Here is a 25,092-nt window from a genome sequence, read left to right as displayed (position 1 = left end):
GTTAATGGTTAAGTATATGTACCTTCAGTGTTTAACATAGCTAATATGTTTTCCATAAAAACATACAATTTGAAAGTTTAGAGAATATGATAAATAGTAGACTCTTTGCATTCAAAAATTTAACATTCAGAGTCGTGTATATGTTTTAGCAATCTGGAAGGTTTATGACATGTAGAAACACAGTTTTGCTGACAAGCTGGTGGGCAGCAGTGAGTCACCTGGCTGGTGAGTCACATAGTGGCTGCCAAGTGTCCACATCTCAATTCGGCTTTGCTGTTCTCTATAGGGGAAGAACACCTACTTGGTGATTTGTGGCCAAGAATGCTTAGTGCCTTCCAGTATTCATTCTTCCCTTCTTCATTGCTTAGACATACTGCTGCCCAACTGAAAGAATACATTCCTAGATTCCTTTGTAGCTAAACATGTGACTTAATTTTGGCCAGTGAGATGTAAGCAGAAAGTATCACAGCTCCTGGGACGTATTCTTTTTCCATTTTTCCTGGGTGGAATATAACTGCAATGGCTGGAGCTCAGCACCCACTTTGGACGTTGAGGATGAGTGCACAACCTAAAGAAAGTCAACTGTGAGATGAAAGGATACTGGTCCCTGACAATTTTGTGGAGCCATCATACCAGTCCTGAGATACCTATCCCCAGATATCTTTTGCATGAAAGAGAAATATATTTCTGTCTTGTTTAAGCTACTGTAAAAAACATTTTTTTTTTTTGGTCCTTATACTCAGCTAAACTTAATCCTAACAAATACAAGCTTGTTTACTGCTATCATTTACTTAATGCAGGGAGTTATTGACTCACCTGTTGGAAAACTAAAACGAAGTGATCTCATCGTGGAAGATAGCACCTGGAGGCATCCTGGCCTTGGTTTAATGTCTACTCATGTCTGTTCTTGCCACGTGCTGTCTCCTGGGGCCCAGCTCCTGTGGACTCACCTGCAAGAACAGCTCTTAAAAGCAGGGCTTTGCTGTGTTTCTCTGGGATAGGTTGAGACTGGGGTGCGGCAAGAAGCCCCTCTGGCCTCATGGGGAAGGCCAGTCTCGGCCAGGGAGGAATGGCAGTGAAGAACAGCGGGAAGATAAAGGTATCCACGCAGAGCACGCAGAGATTTCCTCTAAGGCAGCTGTTTTTAAAGTATGTCTGGGGACAACTAGGATTCCCCAAGACCCCTTCAGAGAGCCTATGAGGTCAAAATTATTTTCATAATAATACACATTACTTACCTTTTCCACAAAGTTTAGGAACTGCTGTTCTAGGTTTCCCTTGAAGAGAGCTTGTCTCAAACACACCGACACCCACCAACAGCTGAGAACAGCAGCTGGAGACAGTCAATGCATCAGTGGACCATGAATGGTTCTGCCTAATGACTCTCTTCCAGGCTCTGTCATCCCCAGGGGAGATGGACCAAGGACTTGAAGGGAGGGGGAGAGAGCGCCAAGCCTTGGGGGGGTGGATTGTGTCCCCACCAAATTCATATATTGAAGTCCTAACCCCTAGTACCTCAGAGTGTGACTGTATTTGGAGATGGGGCCTTTAAAAATGTAACTAAGTTAAAATGAGGTCATTAGGGCGGGTCCCAATCCAGTATGACTGGGGTCCTTAAAAGAAGAAGAAATTAGGGTGTAGACGTGAACAGATGAAGACCACGTCAAGACACAGGAAGAAGATGGCCTTCTGCAAGCCAAAGAGAGAAGCCTCAGAAGAAACCAATGCTGCTGACACCTTGATCTTGGACTTCCAGCCTCCAGTCTGTGCTACTGTGTTATTGCAGCCCTGGCAAACACAGTGGCTTTATTGTAACCCCCGGAAGAGAGCCACGGGCAAGAGGAATGAGGTAGGTCAGCTCATTATAGAAGCTTCCCACCCTCTGTCGTCACTTTACTTAAGCCATCCCAGGTCTGGGACTCCGTATTTGGAATATTTAAGTTGCCAGTTCCCCCAAGTTTGAAAAAAGTTCTGAAAAGTTAAATGGAGAGAACTTAAAAGGAGTCATTTAATGTGAGAGTAAAGAGGGCCCCGAGCGGCCATCTTCTCCAACTCCCTCATTTTACAGAGAATGTGACAGTGCCAGGTATGGCTGCTCCAGGCCAGGGCGGGGGTCGCTGGCTAGAACAAGGGTGGGGAACCTGTGGCCTTCTAGGTCCTTAAGTGCGGCCTTTTGACTGAATCCAAACTTTACAGAACAAATGCTTTTATTTTTGTGAATACATTTTTGTTCATCTTTTACATTTTTATTTTATTTTTAAAATGAACATATTTAAAATACCAAAGAATAAAATAAGTTTCAGTGAAATAATCCTCCCAGATTGGCACAATTAGAACATTAGTAAGCCATCAGGGCTAAATTGACAGCTGCTACGCTCATGATTTATTACAGTTCTAACTTCCCCCACCTGACTGGCACCACTACCACTCGAGGGTGGCTGGCAAGAGTTTATGGGGGTCGAGTACGCCAGTCTGTTATCAGCTTTTGACAGCGGTGCACTGTGTTTCTGTTTGAAGTGGAAGTTGTGAATAGTTGCACAGCTCGACAGTATTTTTTAATTCTGTCTTCTGATTCTTCCATCATGTCGAGGAAGACCAAGAGAACGCTGAAAGAAGAAAACATTTTTTAATGAAGATTGGGAATTGCAATGTTACCTTGTTTCTGCTAAAGGTAAGATGATTTGCTGGCTTTGTGATACTGTAGTATCAACATTAAAGAAATTCAATGCTCATCAGCATTATAACACTCATAACCACCACACATATTGTAAGTTAGAGGGCGAAGCATGAAAGGTTGTACTGCAGAAATTAAAAGATGAAAAGCAAAAGCAAAGACAATTCTTTCAAGCAGCAATAAGATCTGGAAATAATGCCACTGAAGCAACTTATAAAGTAGCTTATATACTTGGGGAAAAAAGGGAAGCCATTCAGTGATGTAGAAATTGTGAAAGAATGTGTTGTCAAAGTTGTAGGATGCTTAGACTCCAATAACGTTTCAAAGTACAAAAAACTGCCTCTTTCAAGGAGAACCATAACTGATCGGAGGCATGAATTAGCCTTCAAATTAACAGAACAACTTGATGCAATACTTCAAAAGAAAAATATATATTATTCAATCGCTTTGGATGAATCAACTGATACTACTGACTTGGCTCAGGTTTTATACTTTATTCAGGTTATAGCAGAAGATTTTCTTTATTAAGAAGAGTTACTTGCTTTGGGCACTCTTGTGAACAGAACACAGGGAATGGGTATCTTCAACAACGTTCAATATAAATGTCGTGAAGTTAGACTGAATTTTGTAAATTTAGTGAGTTTTTTGTACAGACAGTGCACCTTCCATGACAGGAAAACATGAAAGGTTTATTGCACAGATTAAAAAAAAGTATTAACAGATCCAGATGCTCACATTTCCTTTCATTGTATCTTGCATCAGCAAAATCTCTGTGCTAAAGCTACTATTTTAAGTGACACTGTACAACAAGTTATAAGTATCGTTAACTATATTTGTGCAAATGCAACATGACATCTTCAGTTTCATAACACACTAACGCTGAACCATGAGGTATGCAGTGCGGATTTGCCATATCATTCTAAAGTACATTGGCTATTGTAGAGACAGGTGTTAGCCAAAATTTTATCTCTGTGAGAAAAATTTTATGAAAAACAGAATCAGCACTGTGAATTACTGAAAGAAGATTTCTATAGGAATGCAGCATTTCTGTGTGATATCATGTCACATCAAAACAACTTGATTATTACTTTGCAAGGTAAAACTAAGTCTATATATGATATGTGGCAAAAAAAATCCAAGTATTTTGAAAAATGCTATCTTTTTTCAAAACACTTCTTCTTCAAAAGAAAATTTCAGATGAACATTTTTTCCCAGTTAGCAAAGGTCTTCAATGAGCAGGATGATATATGTGAATCATTTGAGAATATGCAGCTGTTATAGACCTATTAATTAGAGAATACAATGAAAAGTTCACTGACTTTGAGAATCATGACATCACACTCAAATTAGCATTTCAGCCTCACCAAGTTGATATCACCAAGGCACCTGCGGAACTACAGATGGACTTAATTGAGCTCTCAGTAGATGACATTTTCAAGTTATTGTTTGATGCTAAGAAAGAGCCTACTGAACTATGGAAAAATGCAGTAGAATATCCAACATGCCTGAAAAATGCTTTCTTGCTTTTCAACCACTTATTCCTGTGAATCTACATTCTCCTACCTGGCCTAAATCAAGATACCTTTGAGGTCATGAATGGCTGATACCCATCTAGAAGATCAACTGAAACTGAGGACCTCCATGCTGCAACCAAATATTCAAATGCTTTCCAACAAAAAGCAGACATAATAAAGTCATTAAAAGGTTAGTTAACTTTAAAATTAACACATAGTTTTCATTTTTTGAAATTATTAAGTACACTAGTTAGATTTTTACAAAATAATGTACATTTTAAGTACATCTAATTGAAGTTTCTTGAATGTGGCTTTATTTGATTACAGTTAAATTAATGCAGCCTTCCAACACGAAAAGGTTCCCCACCCCTGGGCTAGAGTATTGCATCCTAATGAGGAAGCAGGGCAGAAGCCCCTGCCCTCAGGTGCCTCCCACCTATCTGGGTGTTTCTAAGGCCTTATAGGCTCCAAGGAGGGGTTTGGGATATATCTGGGTAGGAGAGACAGCAAGAACCCTGAGTGTACCTTTATTTTTAAAATGTGGGGAGAAGGGATTCCAATTCCTCCAGATTGGAAGAAGTGAGCTTTTCTTTTATGTCTCATCCTCTTCAACAGGACAGTGAGCCTCTTGGCTGAGTTAGGGTGATCAACTGTCCCAGTTTGCCTGGGACTGAGGAGTTCAGTGCTAACACTGGAGCAGTCCCGGGCACACTGGGACAAAGTGGGCGCCCTAGGTCTAGCTCTCCTAAGCCCGGTGGGTTTAATTCTCCATACATTGAGAGAACCCTGTGATATGAGTCAAGTCCTCTGGACTTGGATTTGTGCTAAGGCTAAAGACATGTAGGAAATCTCTTTAGCTCAACAGTTCTCCACTAGGGGAATTGCTGTTTGGAATTCAAGACTGGGAGTGTTTTTATTGCAATCATAACTGAAGTGTGCTATTGGCATTTAGTGAGGTGGGGTGATGCCCGTGACAGTCCCCACAAGGAATGATTGTCCCACTTAAAATGTCATTGGTGACCCATTGAGAATCTGAATGGGATGGCCTCACCCTGTCTTTCAGGCTCAGAGTCTTGCCAAAGAGGTCGAATAGCTGTTCTCACTTGCTCTGGGGCCCCAAGTCTCAGTGAGGTCTCCTGGGAAGTGGAAAGCTTCTAGGGAGTATTATTTAAAGGATAAAATTACATGGAGAGGTGTAATATTTGTAAAATGTTACCTCTTACAAAACAAAGGCCTCAACTCCCTGTGATCAGTGAAAAAGGGCTCTGGAGCAAGAACTAGACTTCTTAAAGAGGATAAGAGTTTGGGACAAGAGGCAACGTAGAATACAATGCTAAAAAGTAAGGTAGAGGGTAAAGCAGAAGGGCTCTCCTAGCCATAGGGTCCTGGTCAACTCCTCTGGGAGAAGAAACTGGAGATTGAGTCTAGAAATTTCCGTGTAACCCTTATGGGTTATTGTGTAACTACATACACAATATGCATTGTGGAGCAAATCCATTAGTCATCTTCATAAAATCCCAACTTAAAGAAAATGTTCAGGAATTGTCATAAAAACTTGTCTTGGATAGGGCAAATTTGGCATCAAGATTCTGAAGCTCAGGCCGGGCGCGGTGGCTCACGCCTGTAATCCTAGCACTCTGGGAGGCTGAGGCGGGCGGATCGCCGGAGCTCAGGAGTTCAAGACCAGCCTGAGCAAGAGTGAGACCCCGTCTCTACTAAAAATAGAAAGAAATTATCTGGCCAATAAAAATATATATAGAAAAAAAAAATTAGCCTGGCATGGTGGCGCATGCCTGTAGTCCCAGCTACTCGGGAGGCTGAGGCAGGAGGATTGCTTAAGCCCAGGAGTTTGAGGTTGCTGTGAGCTAGGCTGATGCCACGGCACTCACTCTAGCCTGGGCAATAGAGCTGTCTCAAAAAAAAAAAAAAAAAAAAAAAGATTCTGAAGCTCAGAGTGGGCAAAATGGGTGAAAATCACTCCTGACGGAAAGTTGTCTTCATGAGGCTCCCCCTGCACCCCCCAGCCCTTGCTGGGGGCGCCATTTATTATTAATTAATTAAGCAGAAGAGGCTTTGCAGCAAAGCCAGCTCAGAACCATTTCCAGTTAACACAGAGGCTCTTTTTTTGCTTATAACAAACTCAGTATAAAACTTATTTGATAATCTTTTTGAAATATATTTATCCATGAAATCTCTAATATTTGTTTTGTTTTGTTTGAGACTGGGTCTCACTGTGTCACCCAGGCTGGAGTGTGGTGGCATCATCATAGTTCACTGCAGGCTCAAATTCTTGGGCTCAAGTGATCCTCCTGCCTCAGCCTCCTGAGTGGCTGGGACAAGAGGCACATGCCTGTAGCACAACACCTGGCTAATCTTTAAATTTTTTTGTAGAGACAGGGTCTTGCTATTGCCCAGTATTTCCAATATTTTTAAAGTGTGTGGCTGATCTTGTAACTTGGTTCACTTAAAACCTAGTGCAACCCTCTTCCAGCCTGTCTTCCTCTGTTACAGAGGCAGGAGAGCTAAAAACATTTCCCAGACTCTTTTGCAACTAGGGTTCTAAGTTCCACCAAGCATAACTAGATGCCTGGTTTTCTTGGGGGCAGTCTGGTTTGTGACTGTTGCCCTGGTATAATTATTAAAAAGTGTCTCCTTCAGTCTCATGGTCACCATAGGGACTTGGAATGAGTGGGGATGCCTGGCTATGTTGGCAAGTCCCAGGGTGTTAGTCCTTCTAAGGCAGCTGTGGCAGAGTTTCTAAGGTGGTGACTGGCAGTGCTGTTTCTGCTGCGCTAGCCACATGGAATGGATGAGCGCTTTCCCAGGACACTTTGTTCCTGGCTGTGTAGCATTTAAACCCATTTCCCGGGTCTTACTGGGAAGTCTATAAGCTTATGTGGAGACAAAATTGACTCCATCTTAGATGCTAATCTGCCACGTAGACTTCTGATTAACCCCAGTCCTGGGAATGCCTCCTTATTTCTAGTTTATTTACTATACCTAGTGTAATAACATGTACTCACCATAGATTCTGCTCTAGATCAAAGCAACCTTGACGTTATCACATAAATTATAGGCTATGATGTACATAGCATTCTTGTCTCTTCTGGAAAGTTGCCTTCATTTATCTGTGTAGAGCACATACACCCTTTCCCCATGGTATATAAGCCCCGGGTCTGGGGGATAACACGTGCAGAGATCTATCTGTCTTGCTGCAGCCCAAGACCTGCTTCTGTCCGTAAGTCCTCCAGTAAATCACTTTACACTGACAGACTGGCTTCGTCTGCCTTGTTCTTTGGTTCTGTTCCTTCTGTGTTTCGCGATTGCTTTGCATATACAGCCCTTTCACGGAACACCTTATTTCGTCAATTCTAAGATGTACATTTTCCCATACTTTTAAATCTCTGAAATTGAGATGCTTCTTACATTCAATGACCTATTAAAGTTTAATTAGCAGCATTGTATCTTTCTTAGTGGTTTACAAAATAATGGTGTGCCTTAAAAATGATGGTGTCTTAGCTTCAGTGAAAAACAGTCATAAATATCTTACTGCTTGTCCTAATCTGCTTGGGCTGCCATAACAAAACACTATAGACTGGGTGGCTTAAACAATAGAAATTAATTTTCTCACAGTTCTGGAGGTTGGAAGTCTAAAATTTAGGTTCCAGCTAAGTCTGTTTCTGGTGAGGGCTCTTTTCCTGGTTTGCAGACAACTTCCTTCTCGCTGTGTCCTCATATGGCCTTTCCTCAGTGTGTGGGGGAGAGTCAAAGAGTGTTGTCTCTTCTATGGGATCGGGGCCAAACCTTTATGACCATATTCAAACTAATTACTTCCTTGAAGGCCCCATCTCCAAATACAGACACACTGGGCTTAGGCCTTTAACATACAAATCGGGACATAAACATTCAGTCCGTAACACTGCTTTAATCAGGCAATCAAGGAGATTATATTGTTTGCAGCTGAGTACCCTGAACCATATAGCGTGCAAACAAAAAAGGAATTTAAGATGGCTGGAATCAAAGAAGCCACGTCCTGGGTCACTTCTATCCTTTTAAAAATTCTACCTGGTTTTCAGAAAGATGTATAAATTAGGGCTTTCTGGCTGAGAATATGAAGTATTTTGCAATGCCTAACAGTCCCATGAAAACCTATATTACTTGTTCATTTCCAGAGTGGCCTTAGTTTTCTCTGTCCCGCACCTTTTACTCTCTTGTTATATGAATTTCTCCCCACTCCCCCCTTTTTAAATCATAAAAGAAAACTTTCTAAGATATAATTGTTATGCAGCATTGTATTACTCCTTTTTTTTTTGAAAAAAAAAACTGTTTTACTACAATGTGGTCCAGGAACAAGTAGGTTTATGTAAATCCAGTGATTCTGCTGCAATATTTCAATTGCCACAACAATATCATCACTAAACGTACTTTACTGTGTATGTGATTGCTGTGATAAATGTCTTACTGTTCTTGTTTCTGATGTGTCTGTGGAATTGGGTTCTTTCCATTCCCGCTGGTACCATCCTGGCTGGGATCTCGTGATCTCTCATTGAGACAATTGCAACTGTCCTTGAGTCTAGCCTTGTCCTCAGCTTCTCAACCTCTTCTCCTTATAGTGATCTCAGGCGTCTTAGGAGCCTTGTGTCCTGGGAGTTGTGGCTGAGCAGAAGCAGAGCCGTAAGTGCGTCTGGTGACAGGTATGAGACATTTTCCCTACTCAGATATTCATTTCTGTTCATTGCTTTGCATTGGGGCTGGAAAATTCTCACAAGAAAAATCAAGGTGAATTCTCTCCAGCCTGAGATACATAAACATACAGGATAGACTTGCCAGAAGGTTCTGACATAAACCAGATTGTAGGAGGCACAATGGTTCTCTTTCTCACTCTCGGTTAGAATTCATCACAGGAAATCTGGCACAATGAGCTAACCTGAGATCGAGGTTTAAGTATTTGATGGGGGTGATGGTTCTACCTGCAGGCTTTACCTGGCTGCATGTATGAGACTTGGGGGAAAGAGCTGAGTGTATTAGTTAGGGTAAAACTACACCATTATAATACAGAAGCTCACAATTATCAAGTGGCTAAAAGAAATAGAAGATTCTTTCCCAGCCATGGCCCAAGCTAAGCTCTGCTCTATGAAGTCATTCAGAAGCTCAGAGGCCTAGTTTTCTCTACTGTGGTCAAATCCTGGGTTCTAATGACACGTCTGAGACCAAGTCACAATCAGTCAGTATTCCAGATTGAGGGAAGATGAAAATGCATGGAGAAATACGTGCGCAGTGTTCTAAAGTCCAGGCCTGGAAATGGCATGTATCATTCATGCCCATGCTCTGTTGGTGAGAAGTCACATGGTCTCATCTATCTGCAAGACAGCTGGGAAATGCAGTCCCCAGCATGACGAGCCATAACCCTATTGTTATGGCAGATAGAGAGAATGGAATTTGGGGAAAAAGAATCCCTCTCTGGTTTGTTGAGTATATGTGAATATATAAGATTAGGATGCATTGGGACTCAGCTGATTTTGACTGGGGACAACCTTGCATTGAGCTCTCTCCCTTTCTTGAGAGGGGACCTCCTGGTTCTAGCACGGAGGGCTGCGGTGGTCAGATCTCTCTCAGTAATGTGGAGTCTTGCCTTGAGGGCTGTGCGTGGGTTCTGCGCCAGCAGTGATGGTGGTAGTAAGCTGCTACCAGGATTGATTGAAAAAACTCATGCAAACACCCCAGGGGGATTCTTGAAAATAAACAGGAAGAGGAACCCGGGGAAAAGACTGGACTTCCTCTTACTCAAGCAGTAAGTTCTCAGAGCGTTAAGACTTGGGGTAATTATTCAAATGTGGCCCATTTATACTCGGGCTGATGAAGCTTGGGCATTCCAGGTATTTGTAGATTTGATTATTATTATTATTTTTTAAATAAGAACAACCTTCCTGTCTCTCCTTCTGCCAAGATAAAGTACAAACTTTTGCATAGCATTCAAGGCTTGTCACAGGCTGACTTGAACCAGCCCTCAGGTCTGATCTTTCCTCACCGCCCTCCATCTCTGGATACCCCGCAATGGTTACTCTTCCCCAGGTGTGACAGGTATTTTCCTGCCCCTGTGCCTTTGCTCTTACTGTTCCTTATGCCTGGCCTGCCCTTCCTATCCTGGATTAATCTTAACCAAAGCTCATATCTCATCATCATAATGATGACAGCTGATATTTAAGCATTTGTTATATGCGTGACCTTGCTCTGGGCATGTTACATGGCTTATCTCTTTTAATTTTCACAACAGATATGAGATAGGACTGTTATTATTCTCATTTAACCATTGAAGAAATAAGAGCACAAGACAGTCATTTAGGCAGTGAGTGTTGGAGCCAGAATTTGAACCCAGGAGGGTGACTCCAGAGTTGAGCTCGTGACAAATATGCTACATGAAGCTTCCCCAACCTCACCCCTTGCAGCACAATTAATCTCCTTTTCTGTGTCTCCCCTAACTCAAACTGGATCAAGGTACTAGTAGTTTTTCATCTTTGTTGTCTGTGTGTTAGGACACTCTCCAACATTTAGTAGATGCGGATAAATGTGTGATGGTTAGTTTCGTGTGTCAACTTGGCCAGGCTGTGGTACCCAGCTATTCGGTCTAACACTGATTTAAGTGTTGCCATGAAGGTATTTTGTAGATGTGATTAACATCTATAATTACTGGACTTTAAGTAAAGGAGATTATCCTTGATAATCTGGATGGGCCTGATCTAATCAGTCGAAAGATCTTGAGAGCAAAATTGAAGTTCTCATGAGGACTCCAGCATTTCCAGCCTGCCGGCTTGCCTTGTAGTTTTTGGGCTTGCCTTGTAGTTTTTGGGCTTGCCTAGCTAGTCCCCACAATTTCATAAGTTAAGTCCTTGACAAAAATCTTTCTCTCTCTCTACTGGGTCCCCCCCCCCCCCCGCCCCCGTAGAACCCTGACTGCTGCAGTTTGTTTCGCTTGATGGCATAGGCTGGTTTACAAGGTGTAAATGTCCTTGTTTCTTAAGTGCTAAGTCTACTCCTGACCCCCTCTAAGAGATAGTTAAGGAATTTTTAGAATTTCCAGAATTTTGACTATGATCACATTTGAACAAGCTCCAGATTTTTTCCTGGATCACATGTCCTACAAGAATCAGTGGGTTTTCTTGCATTATCCCCAAAACCCAAAACTATTTGTCATTTTAATAAAAATGGATTTACTATGAAACTAATGAAGCTTATGCTTCAGGGCCACTCTCTTGCATGCCTAGCAATGTGTTCACATGGCCATTTGTTTTCATGTTTCTTTTTAATTTTTGTATTGTTTATGGTATTCAGTAGCTTTAAAAAATTTATAATTTGTGAGGATTTTTTTGGGTTCTAAATAGATACCTATTTTTAAAATTTTTTTTCTTATAAAGGACCCAATATTGTATGAGCACCAGGCTCCCTAAAATCCAGATTTCAACTTTCTCTAATAATTTTTCTCTTATCTGTTGCCTTTTCCCTCCAAAAACTAGAGAGTAGATTTCTGGGGTTTCAGAGGGTGTGACGACAGGCAGAAAGCTGCAGGCCAAACCTCACAGCAGGCGTAATTCAAATTTGTCTCAGTAAACTGACAACTTATTACACGTCATGGATCTTTGGAGCTTCTTGAGCGTAACTGATAGCTCAGATGTTAAATGAGCAAATTCCAAGAATTTTGCATGAGGCTTTGTCCTTAGGGAGAGTTACCCGATCTCCTTTGAAAAAGTAGTTTAGTGCTAACTTTAGACCTTAGGATCTTCTAATTGCCCTTACGTTGTGATTGGACGCTGGCTTTCAAATGTCCTATTCCACTGCTTCAAAGAAGAAAGAGCCTTCTGTCCTTTGGAACTGGGAAATCAAGTCAAATAGATTTGACGGGGCCCTCAATTTTCAGTTTGTCGATAATTCTTGGCTCCCTTACTGTTTCCAGAGATGACTTACTGAGAACAGAGAATTATTTTTAATGATGTAATCCTCACTTAAGCAAGTAGAAGTGTATCTGTTTAGAAAGATTTTTATCTCTTAGGCAGAACAGATAAGGTCCAAGTGGATAATCTCCCTGTGAAGAAAGTCCCTCCTGTGCTCTGATACCTTTTTCTTTAGATCTGGAGGTGGGGAGTGGGCGTGGGGAAAAACCTCCCTGCATCTTGCTCATCAGTGATGGATGTTGACGGATGCCTGGGCTCTGCTGCGACCTTGGTGATAATATGGCTGACTTTACATTAGTCGTCGCAGGTGACCCTACACCAGCATTTCTGCTTGGCTTCACGTTCCCCTTGTGGGTTCTGTGGATCGGAGAATGCATGCATGCAGTGCAGAGATGCAAGGCACCAAAGGCCCTCAGAAATCTCTGTGTTGGCATTTGAAGGTCTCTGTAAGATTACACCAATCAACATCACCTCTGTTTCTCCCCTATATTTACCTTGCACTTGAGTCAGAATGTACTACTTGCTGCAGCAAAAGCAGAGCAGCACTTAGATGATCTTTCCATGATCCATGATTTCCCTCATGGTGTTTCCTTTACCTGGAATGCCCTTTCTTCCTATTTGTGCATGGCAAAAATTTTATTTGCAATTTGATCCATCTTAACCAAACAGTTTCTATAGGATTGCATCCTCTTTGGAGTCCCCGTTAGCACTTTATTTGTATTTGGTGAAGGGACTTGCCTTGCCTCGTTCCACCTGTCGTCACGGCGGCACAGACATTGCTCAAGTTGGAAGCTGTGTATGTTAAATTGGCTGTGACTCTTTCCTCCTGTATGAGGTTTGAACTGGCTACCTGCAAAGGCTGGAAAAATTCCCATGATGACAAGCTACCAGAGTTCAGGGGCAGCCGATCATCCCTGATCCCTTCCACTTTAAAGTGAAAATTACTTTTCTGACCTCAGGGAAAAGCCATATTTCATCTCTTAGGTGTTATGACCCCACCCTGTCCCCATACAAATTGCTTTTAGGGACCATATGTTTCTTTAGACAAAATGTGCCTTAAAACATCCCCAAATGTCTCAATATCTAAAGAGAAAATAATCTTTTTCATAATTCCAAATGCTCTTGAAATTTCCACGATAGCAACCTTGCGTTTCTATTTGGCAATGATTGTATTAGAATGGAAGCATTTAAGAGTCATATTTATAAACCTAGATCTTGGGCCCTCACCCGACTTTATGTATTTCAAGTTCTTTTTTCACACACTAGATGTCACTCTCTAACCATTGAATTTCAAAGTGAAGCATTGTGGTGCGTTAATTAGAAAAAAAAGCTATTTGGAAAAGGGTTCCTAAGTGGCTGCAGAACATATTTTCAATTACTTCCAAATAGGACGTTTCCCCCCCACAGTTTGCAAGAGGCATTTATTATTTCTTTGGTAAAAAGAAACCTTTGAAAACCCATTAAAGGAAAGAGGAGCAAAGTCAGCGGTGGTCTTTTCTCTTCCCGGTCCCGTGGCACGGGGTTTAGACAGGTGTGAGCCGTGCTGCGATGCGGCTCGCCTCCGACATTATTTCCTCAGCAAAGGACAGAGCCGCAGGAGGCTCCTGGCATTTCAACCTGTTCCCGGAGAGGCAGGGAATTCCCACATTCAGCTCTCTCAGCACCACCTCAAAAAGGACCTTTCGAGTATGAAGGAGGCATCCATGACTTAATTTCATTTTCTTGATTTAACTGGCATTTTCAGTCACGAAAGGTATGTGTGAACCTTCTAACTGAATCGCTGAGGTGAAAGAAACCTAAAGAAATAACAGTGCCGAAAGGGAGTTCTTTGTTTTCAGGTTGCTTAAGCTGCAACAATGCGCAGCGTTTGGCGGGTGATTGCCTTGTCCCCTTTTATTCTAGAAGGCAGACTCGGGAGCAGTTCTCTCAGAACCGCAGGACAGGCAAGTTACCCTGGTATTACTTCCTTTGAATTCCATAATAATTTTTACACCACAGATGCTGCCTAAATGACAAAACTTCACCATTTCACAACTGTAAAGGGAAATAGGGACCATTTCAGAGGTTCACTTAGATATTGCCTGATACGGCTTTGGTTAACCCTGGGGCATGTGAATTGGCTGGGAATTCCAGAACTGCTTTTCATTTTAAGTAATTTAAACTTTTAAGATACTAATTTAAAGTAAATATCATCCCTAACATTACCAAAACAACAATATTCTCAAAATGACCGTAAATAAAAGTGACAGTTTAAAGTATGGGCCTGAAATTTCAGGTGTGAACTGAATTGCTTTCTACTTCCTAGAAATTTGTGGGTGCTATGGTTTGGATGTTTGTCCCCTCCAAATCTCATGTTGAAATTTGATCCCCAGTGTTGGAAGTGGGACTGGTGGGAGGTGTTTGGGTCATGGGGACAGATCCCTCATGAATAGATTAACGTTCTCCCCCAGGGGTGAGTGAATTCGCCCTCTGTTAGCGCCTAATAAAGCTGGTTGTCGAAAAGAACCTGGCACTTCCCCAGCTTGCTTCCTCTCACTGTGTGATCTCTGCACATGCCTACTTCCTTCGCCTTCCACCATGCATGGAAGCAGCCTGCCATGCACCACAAGCAGATGTTGGCACCATGCTACTTGTGCAGCCTGTGGAACCATGGGTCAAATAAATGTCTTTTCTTTATAAGTTACCCAGCCTTTAATGCAACACAAAGCAGACTAAGATAGTGAGTTAACTACCCTTGTAACAAAAACTCATATAGTAAGTGTAAGTGCAAGTAACCTTCGGGTCTGCTTTGCACCTACAGGCATGTGTTACACACACACACACACACACACACACAAATTGTGAGGCTTGACAAGAAAGCGTGCCTATTAAATTTTAGATCATTATGTAGTTTGAATTTGGGAGAATACTCAAATATATCTTAGTCTTTGGTGAGGCTGAGTCACTTGAGCTGTCCTGAAAATGTTATTTCTAAATCATAATTTGACCTTATTTAGCTGATATTAAAATGTGGTATGCTCAATTTTCGTGTGTGTGTTTATGTGTGATGAAATTTTGAAACAATTCTTGGTCTGTTTGTACAGATCTCAATGAGACTTGGTTTGAATTACACATGTATCTTTCCTTCCGAAATTACAACTTTACGTATATAGAGAGTCCTGAAAGCAGGAGAGATATATAAGAAAAGAAATTGAATTCATTCATTCAACAAGTATGTAGAGAGCACTTACTATTTCTTAATAAATAGTTTTTTCTCATTATAAAAGTAGAACCTGTACATTGTAGGAATTTGGAAAACACAGAGGGACACACAGAGGGTATATACCCCACCCATATCCTACCATCCAGAGATTTCAACATTCCTGTTTTGATAATTTATTAATATTTGGTTGATATATTTCCAGTTTTGGCCTCTACCTATATCTATGCAGTCTATAAATTTGCAATTATGTCGTGTATACTATTTTGTCAACTCCTCGTCTTCCATTTTTCTTTGTAATTCAATATTCTTCTATGACAGTTTTTAATGGCTACAAAGTGTTTTGTTATTTGGAAAATTTTGAGAACCAATTACTAATGGTTGGACCATCTTGTAGCTATCACTTCATGTCCACTCATGATTGGTTCTTTAGGATAAAAACTATAAGTAGGATTTTTAGATTCAAGAATGTGAATATTTTAAGGTTCCTCCATGTTGCAAATTACCTTCTTAGCTTTTAAGAGTCAATTTACATTTATTTCTACCGGCAGTACACAAACATTTCTGGATCTTTTCACTGTTGCCTTAGAAATCTTTTTATAGTGACTTCAGATGCTTTTCCCTCATCGTCTTAGTGAAAAGCAAACAGGTTTCTTTAACATCATCCTGAAGATAAATGCCTCAGCACATTAATAAAGGAGTTTTTATATTAGATTAAAGGAAGAGCAAATAAACAATAAAAAGTAATAGTATTGCATCTCTGACTCTGCATTTATTACAACAAGAACAGCTTAGTTTTAATTACTGGTGATAAATACTTCATAGTCTGCTAATAAACGTCCCGCAGTATATCTTGAAAAATGCAATAAACTCTTTGTCAGGTAAGAATTCACTATAGTTCTTGGCCTCTAAATCTCTGTTGAAAAGAAGGATAAAACTGCCATTTTTCCTGGTGAGAATTATTGGAAAGACTGATAAGGAAGTGAGACTTAGCAAGGCTCTGAAATAATTACTGCCATTAGGACAAAACTGGGGAAATAAACCTGCACATTAATGTAGAACTAATATTAGGTCAAGCTAGTGCTTTAAAAAAAAAAAAAAAAAAAACCAAGAAAACATTAAACCTAGTGCTTAAGAGAAAAAGGAAAAAATTAAGAATAAGTTAATTTAGATTAAAAAACCCTGGTTACATTTGAAAATGTTTTGCCAAATAGATAGATTAGGGATGAGCTTGCATTTCCTTTGGTGGGGGGCTTTGATATGCTGTTCTTAGTAGAGTTGGCAAAATTGAGGCAAAAATATTCGAATCAGAAAATATGTAGGTTCTGGGTTACAATCTTTATTTGTACTGACTTTAGGGATACTACTGGGAATCAGGAAGAAATTTCTTTTTATTCATTCTGGGGAACTTTCTTACTCTTTCTTCTAGTGTATTTTAAAAACATTCAAAATAGAAATAAATTTTTGTCTTTTTCTGATTTAGAAAAAAGATGCACACTCTTTGCAAAAAAATTACATAACATAGAATAAAAAGGAAAGCAAAAATCACTAAAAGTACCACTCTTCAGAGATGACCACTATTAATATGTGATGAACATCTTTCCAGATAGCTGACTCTGTTCTCTTAACAGATATAACATTTTATGAAAATCTCTTTGTGCTACATATATTGTTCAATAACCTGCTTTTCTTTTTACAAAAATGTATGTTGTGACCATATTTTGAGGTCAATGTGTAAAAGTTTATAGCATCATCATTTTTAATGGCTTACTAATATTCTGTTGTAGGCATGCACTAAATGATTATAATTTATTATCTTAATGTTTAAATTTAAAAAAATCACCATAAATGTATATGATTCTGAATTTTTTTTAAATGTTGAAGAAGTGCATAAAGTAAAAATTAATCTCATTTATTCATTCTTTTCCACAGTTAATTCTACCTCCTAAAGGTAACGCTTAAAATATGATTTCCAGAAATATTTATAAGAATATATAAACTTTTACACATACATTTTTTCCCAAATGAGATCATTTTATGTTCTATAATTTGCTTTAAAAATATGCACAATATATTGTGGATATTTTCTGGGTTGGTATATGTAAAGTTATCTAAATCTTTTTTAATAACTGCATATGTAGTAGTATGGATGCACCATAATTGCTTTAACCTATACCTTGTTGTCTTAGTCTGTTTGGGCTGCTATAACAAAATACCATAAACTGGTTAGTCTATAAACAACAGGAATTTATTTATTTATTTTATCACAGTTCTGAAGGCTGGGAAGTCCAAGTTCAAAGTACCCACAGAATTAATGTCTGGTGAGAGCCAACTTTCTGGTCCATACATGGCACCTTCTCATTGTGTCCTCGCATGGTAGAGGAAGTGAGGGGTCTCTCCCAGACCTTTTGTATAAGGGCACTAATCCCATGCATGAGGGCTCCACCCTCATGATCTAATTACCTCCCAAAGGCCCTACCTCCTAATACCAACTCCTTGAGTGTTAGGATTTCAACATATGAATTTTGGGGGATACAAACATTCAGACTAAAGCAACTATGGATGGACATTTAGGTTATTCTAATTATTTTATTCTAAACAATGCTGTAGTGAACAATCTTGTACACTCATCTTTCTAAGTGCCCTATTATCTCTTTAATAGATTCCTGGCAATGTTATTGTTGAGTCATTCTTGTTTAATATCTTGATCAGTGTAGTCAAAGTATCTTCCAGTTACTTTCCACTTCAGGCTTGTGCCGGGTGCTGATATTTTCATTTTAATCTTTTCTAGCCTTTTGAGTAGAAAATTATTTACCATTGTTGCTTTTATTTGCATTTCATTTATTAGTGAATTTAAAAACATTTTACAAGGTTTATTTTTGGTCATTTGAAGTACTTTGATAATGTGCCTATTAGTGTCCTGATCATATTTTTTTATTGGGATGTTTATCTTTTTCTTATTGTTTTGTAAGAGTCTTTAAAATGACCAACCATAAACATTGCTGCTTTTTCCAGTTCCATGTCAAAATCTGACTTTCCATGACATATTCTAACACTCTCTACCTGCTGCTTGCAGAAGAGAGAGGAAAAGGAACGACGGGTTGCCCTGCTGCCCTCTGTCCTTCTGTGTCGTCATTTCCGGTGTGGATAATACAGGGGTGTAACTCGAGTAAGAAAGGATGTGATAGGTTCCTTGCTTGTTCTTGTTGCTGATAACAGTATTGATTCTTTCAAGCCAAACTGGTTCTAAGGGTAAGCACGCCTTTTGGCAAGGGGTGTCGGGTGGAAGGGTCACGACTTAGTTGCACACATAGCACTGAGTCACGCTGAACTGTCCGGTATCATGGGGTCCACCAGAGTTCTGTGCCTGGCGTGTGGCAAATGGTATATGTGAATGGGTGGCAAGGAATGGTGTACCCACATATGCACACATATTGTGTCTCCTCTGCTCATGTTCATTCTCTATTGTGTCACTGGACTTCACTCATAAAATTCCAAGTTCCATAGATAAAATTATAAGGAATTTTAAGACAAGAGTATTTTGAGACAATGGATCATGAAATCAAGTACAAAGAGCTGAGTGGGGGTCCTCTGTGGCAGCCCACGAAGCTGGTCCTGTGAGAACCCCCATGACTAATTCTTACTGGTGGCTGGGCCTGGACAGGGGTTTAGGGGTCAGGTCACTGGGGAGAAGAAAGGGACTCTGACTCTGTCACCTGGTGTTAAAAAGGACCAGAGGGGCCAGGCGCGGTGGCTCATGCCTGTAATCCTAGCACTCTGGGAGGTCGAGGTGGGCGGATTATTTGAGCTCAGGAGTTCAAGACCAGCCTGAGCAAGAGCGAGACCCTGTCTCTACTAAAAATAGAAAGAAATTATATGGACAGCTAAAAGTATATAGAGAAAAAATTAGCCAGACCTGGTGGTGCATGCCTTTAGTCCCAGCTACTCGGGAGGCTGAGGCAGGAGAATCACTTAAGCCCAGGAGTTTGAGGTTGCTGTGAGCTAGGCTGACTCCACGGCACTCTAGCCCGGGCAATAGAGCGAGACTCTGTCTCAAAAAAAAAAAAAAAAAAAAAAAAAAGGACCAGAGGGCCAGGTGTGGTGGCTCATGCCTGTAATTCCAGCACTTTGGGAGGCTGAGGTGAGAGGATCACTTAAGGCCAGGAGTTGGAGGTTACAGTGAGCTATGATCGTGCCATGTCACTGTCCTCCACTCCAGCCTGGGTAACAGATGGGGATCCTGTCTCAAAAAAAAAGGGGGGACCTGAGACCTTTACAGTTAGCTCATGGTACAGTCTTGTAGCTCCCAAAGAACACCGCTCCCTCTGCCACCCAGCTCGTCCCTCACACATGCACACACTTCCAGCTGGCTGGGACGTTTAGTTTAACCCACGTTGGCTCATTTGAGCCACATCAGTAGGGAAGGGTGCGGGCCCGTGTCAGATGCCCCAGCTCACTCCCCCTAGGAATAGTCCTGAGCTCTGTACTCACTCGCTCATCTCCACTCGCACACAGAAATGCTCTGAAAAGGGGAAAAATCAGAGCGTTTCCTAAGTGCACTTATAAATAATCTTTCTTCCTGAAGCATATTTGCTTTCTGGCAGAGCAGCTGCCTTTATTCTACCCTGGATACAATTACGTTCCAATGACTGGTGAGGGACCCTTTATACAAGTTTGTAAAATGCTTGAAGAAGCGCCCAGAAAAAAAAAAAAAAAGACACCGCACAAGCATAAGGCGTTATTATCTCTTGTTTGGAAGTCTGGGTTTTGTTACCAAACATTCTCCCCTGGTGACTTGTAGATCAGCATGGTTTATTATAAGCAAGGTCATGTGCGGTTTCTCATATTCCCATCACTGGCCTGTAGAGGGTCTTAGTCTTCCTGACTTTCCAACAAAACCGTCCATAAAAGTGCTAAGAAACAAACACTGAGGCGAGGAGGATTTGGATATTCTTTTTCCTCTACCAACAAGTGAAGAATCTAACACCCTAATCCATCAGATCTCCCGGACGGAAGCCACAAATCTTTTTTGTTTTGCTCAGCATATTGGCACAGTGACAAGTGCACATTATACTCTCTCTAGGATGTCTCTTGTAACCTCACCAAATCTCAACAAGTTCACAAAAAGGGCTGAGGCAAATAACCCTGGAATGCAGGTGATTGTTTATTTATGTATTTGCCTTGTTACATGCCCGTCTATACCCAAGGCCTTTCTGGAAGAGCTTCATAAAATGTAATAGTAACTGACATTCATCACGCACTGAGCTGCTTTTTCCATTTCCTGTTTCTTTAGTAGATCCCTACAGAGGGTGGGGAAGAAAGCTCAGGCTATTGCCAGACAATTGTATTACTTCACTCTCTCCAAGCTCATCAAAAATTCTTTTGCTGCCGTATGAGTGAAACACATTTTTGAAAAGATGACATGGGGATCGTTTGTAGATATCTTCACCAGCGTTTGGCCACCATTTTCCTTGACCTCACATCATTCTAACCCATTCCCAACATTTGCGATTCTCCCGAGAGTGCCTTAAGGACCAGACGAAGGAGGCGGAGGACATAATTCCACCTTCTTGCACTTAGCATCATTGCTCAGGAAATTTTAAAGCACTTACCAGTGTAAGCGCCTTCCATTTCTCTGATAAAAATAATGAAAAGTGCTTGGGTTTATGATGATAGGCTCTCTGTAAATTCTGATCAGAGTGGACAGATACCTTTAGAGGAAGAAAGTTTCTCAGTACAAAGGAACATTTCCAGTTCTTTCCTGCTGCGGGACTTGTTCAGTCTCTTTGTCCTACTTTATCTTCCTTTCCTCTTCCTCTCTGTCCTCCCCCTTTTCTCTTACACTGCTTTGAAGAAATAAAAATCTTTAGAAAATTGATTATTCTGATTATTCAGTTTGCTTCCATGGGACCTCTGATCATTGACTGTGTGACAATAGTGGGCTTTGAAGTGCTTGGAAGGTCTCAATTACAACCCTTCTTCCTTGGGTTTGGACAAATTCAGTATTCAGATTTATTTACTCATTTCAAAAATGGACTGCCGGGAGTGGTGGCACACGCCTGTGGTCCCAGCACTTTGGGAGGCTGAGGCAGGAGAATCACTTGAGGCCAGGAGTTCGAGATTACAGTGAGCTATTGTCATGGTAAGACTCTAATAAATGTTTGTTGGATAAATAAATGAAGGCAGGCAGAATTTAGGAAACTTAGAAATAGGATGACCCTTTTCTTTAGTATGGTGTTTGGGATGGAAAGAAAGGAATGAGAATGGAAAGTTAAGGGTCCCTTACATATATTACATGTTTCTTGTAGCCCTAATTGTGCTAAGTACTTTATGCACACAACATGGATGATCTCATACTTAATTTCATGAAGGAAAAAACAGTTTGGTTTTACAAATAAGGAAATTGAAGCTTAGTGACTATGTGACCTATTCGTCACACAAATGGCACCCAGGGCAGAAAATCAGAGTCACTTTAAATTTAGTGTTCATAACCATTAAAGTGTGCTGAATCTTACAGATACAGTCTCCCAATGCTTTGGTCTATGCAAACCTGCTGGCAGGGTCCCTCCCGACCCCTACCCCTGCTCTGTCTCCCCTGTACCTTCTGGATGCTGAGCCTGTGAACAGGAGTGTGTGAGAGAAAGTGTCAAAGTGTGAGTTTTGCTTGAATCTCATATTTAGTTTGAGAAAAGGAATAGTTTGATGACATTTCTAACTTTATTTACTGTCAGTTTTTTTTTTTTTTTGGCAACATCTGGTAATAGGTCTCTGCATTTAAACATAAATCCCTAATGATTTCTTTGGCAATGAAACTACTGCCTTATTTTAGGAGATAGAAATAGAGACAGACAGATGGGGGAGGGGGAGGAGAGAGAGGAAGAGAAGGAAGAATAGTGAAAGCTTTCTTGGGCCTGTGTGCAGTACCGGTATCAATCGAGTTTTATTTTTTTGTGCTTTAAAATTTGTGTTTTAGAATAGAATCTCCCCTTCAATTTTGGGAATTTCTGGTTCTTCCTTTGCCTTGAGCCTTATTTATTTATTTATTTACCGCATATTTTCCTGAAATATGTTTCTGGACTGTGGAAATGTCTGCCCTTTAACAGCAGGGGCACTCTGGGCGCAGATCGGTGGCTCCCTTGAAATCTGGAGCGAGAGAATTCTCTTCTCGGGAAGGGCCTCCTCCTACCTGCCACCAGGGCTCTCGACATTGAATCACCTCCAGGTGAAGGGAGTAATTAGCATTATCACTTAAAGCGGGTCTTGTTTATTACCTTCCGGATGGAGTGGGGGCCTTTCTTCCCTTACCAAACCCTTACGAGGTTTGGAGGGACAGCCTCGGAGGGCTGTCATCTGTTCCTTGATGTAAGGAAGAGAGACTAATAAAAGGCATAAAAACATCTTTTTCCTTATTTCACTGGACTCCTTGCGTCCGTCACGGGTCCTGCCGGACTGACAGAACATTACACAAATAACCCTCCTTCTTAAGTGGCGGCGAGGCCGCGGTAGGCATTTTTTCATTTAGAGTCTATCAACTGAGAATTGATAAAGTCATCACAGAACAACTGCGGTTTGACCCCGACCTGACCAAGGAGATCGAAATGCCTCGTGGGGAGAGGAGCGAGGGGGCTGGGCACGCGTTGCCTCCGACCGAAGCGGCCAGTCGGCTCGGGGCTGACACCCAGGCACTCCGCGAACGTGCTTAATAACCGAAAAGTAAATAATGAAAGGGCAGTCAATAAACAATTGTGGTTTAATAAATTATTCATTTTAACAATACTTCCAGTGTTTGCCCAGAGACGCGAGAGCGGCTGGAGGTGTTTTTCGCATTTGCTCGTCTGGGTCGAACCTCCTCCTGGATACCGGGTTGTTCACCACGCTGGACAGCAGAGGGCACTCGTGCCACACCTGAAAATGCATGGCCGGGCCCTCGCGGCGCCCACCCGTGTTTATGGCGCAGAGGGGAGCCGGGAGGAGAAAATGCTGGGAAGAGGTAGAGAGAGGAAGGTAGAAAAGAGAGGCAGATTTGATCTCACAGGCAGATCAAATTCCACCCTGCACTGAAGCAAGGCATAAAGAAATAAATAGCAAGCAGTTGTTCTTTATGCCTTAGTTAAAATTATTTATTGGAAGATCATACGACAACAGATTTGGAACAGTCAGGGCAAGGGCAAGGAGATATTCGAAAAATTTAACCAGATTTGTTTTCATCTTGAAAACTGAACTCCGATTTTCAGGAAATACTCTCAGGAATCAAGTGGTTCTCCTGGGCTTCCCTGCCAGTGAGAAATCAGAAATGCCACACAACTGCCGAGGGACTCTAGGCCATTTGGAACTAAATCCCACCGTACTTTAAAGCATGCCCTTCATGGAAGTGAATCCCTAATATCGGTCAAACTCTGCGTTCATTTTCTGTTCTCACCGTGCTGTGCCACAGCTTTATTTTATTTGTGAAACTGTGTCACACGAGGCAAAACTCCTCTTGTAGGTTGGGAAGGGCCATCGTACTCCCCGGGATATTTACTGTATACCTAGGGCACTGAGGTGTAATCTGTCCTCTGCAGCAATGCAGATGCTAAAACAAATGGTATTTATTTATAATAACGCGGGAGGCAGCCCACAGGGAAGTGTCATCTTGTTTGTAATCAATCCCAGTGTGAGGCTGTTGTTGCAACACCATCAGGCTCTGCATTAAGTGACAAATTGGCTTCGTCTTCTTATTCTGACTGTCATTTTTCTTCAGTGGCGATACATCATCTCTGTTACAAGGTCTTGGAGCTCAGTGCCACACACACACACACACACAAATGCCATGCCCTGTGAATGCACTGGGGACAACACTCACTATCTAACGTATACCTACCAACAAACCCTAATTTCTACCATGAATATGTTGAAAGAAGCAGGCAGAGCAGAAGAGCACATTGTGCTTGTGGTGAGGTAAACATTCTTGTGTCTAGTGAAGGTGGGTCATTGTTATGGACTAAAATGTGTCTCCCCGCAAAATCCATATGTTGAAGCCCTAACAACCAGTGTGACTGTGTTTGAAGATAAGGTCTTTTTAGAGATAATTAAGGTTAAATGAGGTCATAAGGGTGAGACCCTATTCCAATTTGACTGGTATTCTGATTAGATAAAAAGAGATGCTAGAGGTAAGGATGCACAGAGTTTTTTCTCCGAGGACACAACAAGAAGGCAGCCATGTGCAAGCCCAGGAGAGAGGCCTCAGGACAAAGCGAACCTTCTGACACCTTGATGTTGGACTTCCAGCCTCCAGAACTGTGAAAAAATAGATTTCTGTTGTATGAGCCACCCAGTCTGTGGTATTTTGTTATGGCGGCCTAAGAAGAATAATACAGAAACCATTACTGAAGTACCACTGGTGTTACAGAGTGAATGTTTGTGTCCCCTGCCCCCAATTCCTATGCTGATGTGATGGTATTTGGAGATGGGGCCATTGGGAGGTAATTAGGTTTAGATGAGACCATGAGGGTAGGGCCTCCAAGATGGGATTAGTGTCCCTATAAAAAGAGGAGGAGACTTGAGCTTGTCCTTTCTCTGCCTTGTGAGGATGCGGCAAGGAGGTAGCTGTCTGTAGCCAGGAAGAGAGCCCTCACCAGGAATCTGACCATGCTGACTGACGCCCTGATCTTGGACTTCTCAGTCTCCAGAACTATGAGAAATAAATTTCTTTTGTTTTAGCCATCTAGTCTATGGTATTTTGTTATGGCGGCATGAGCAGATTAATACAGAAATTGGCAC

Source organism: Eulemur rufifrons, chromosome 18 (assembly GCF_041146395.1).
Source record: "Eulemur rufifrons isolate Redbay chromosome 18, OSU_ERuf_1, whole genome shotgun sequence".
Taxonomy (NCBI): domain Eukaryota; kingdom Metazoa; phylum Chordata; class Mammalia; order Primates; family Lemuridae; genus Eulemur; species Eulemur rufifrons.
The sequence above is the reverse complement of the archived record's forward strand: the minus strand, read 5'-3'. Positions refer to the sequence as shown.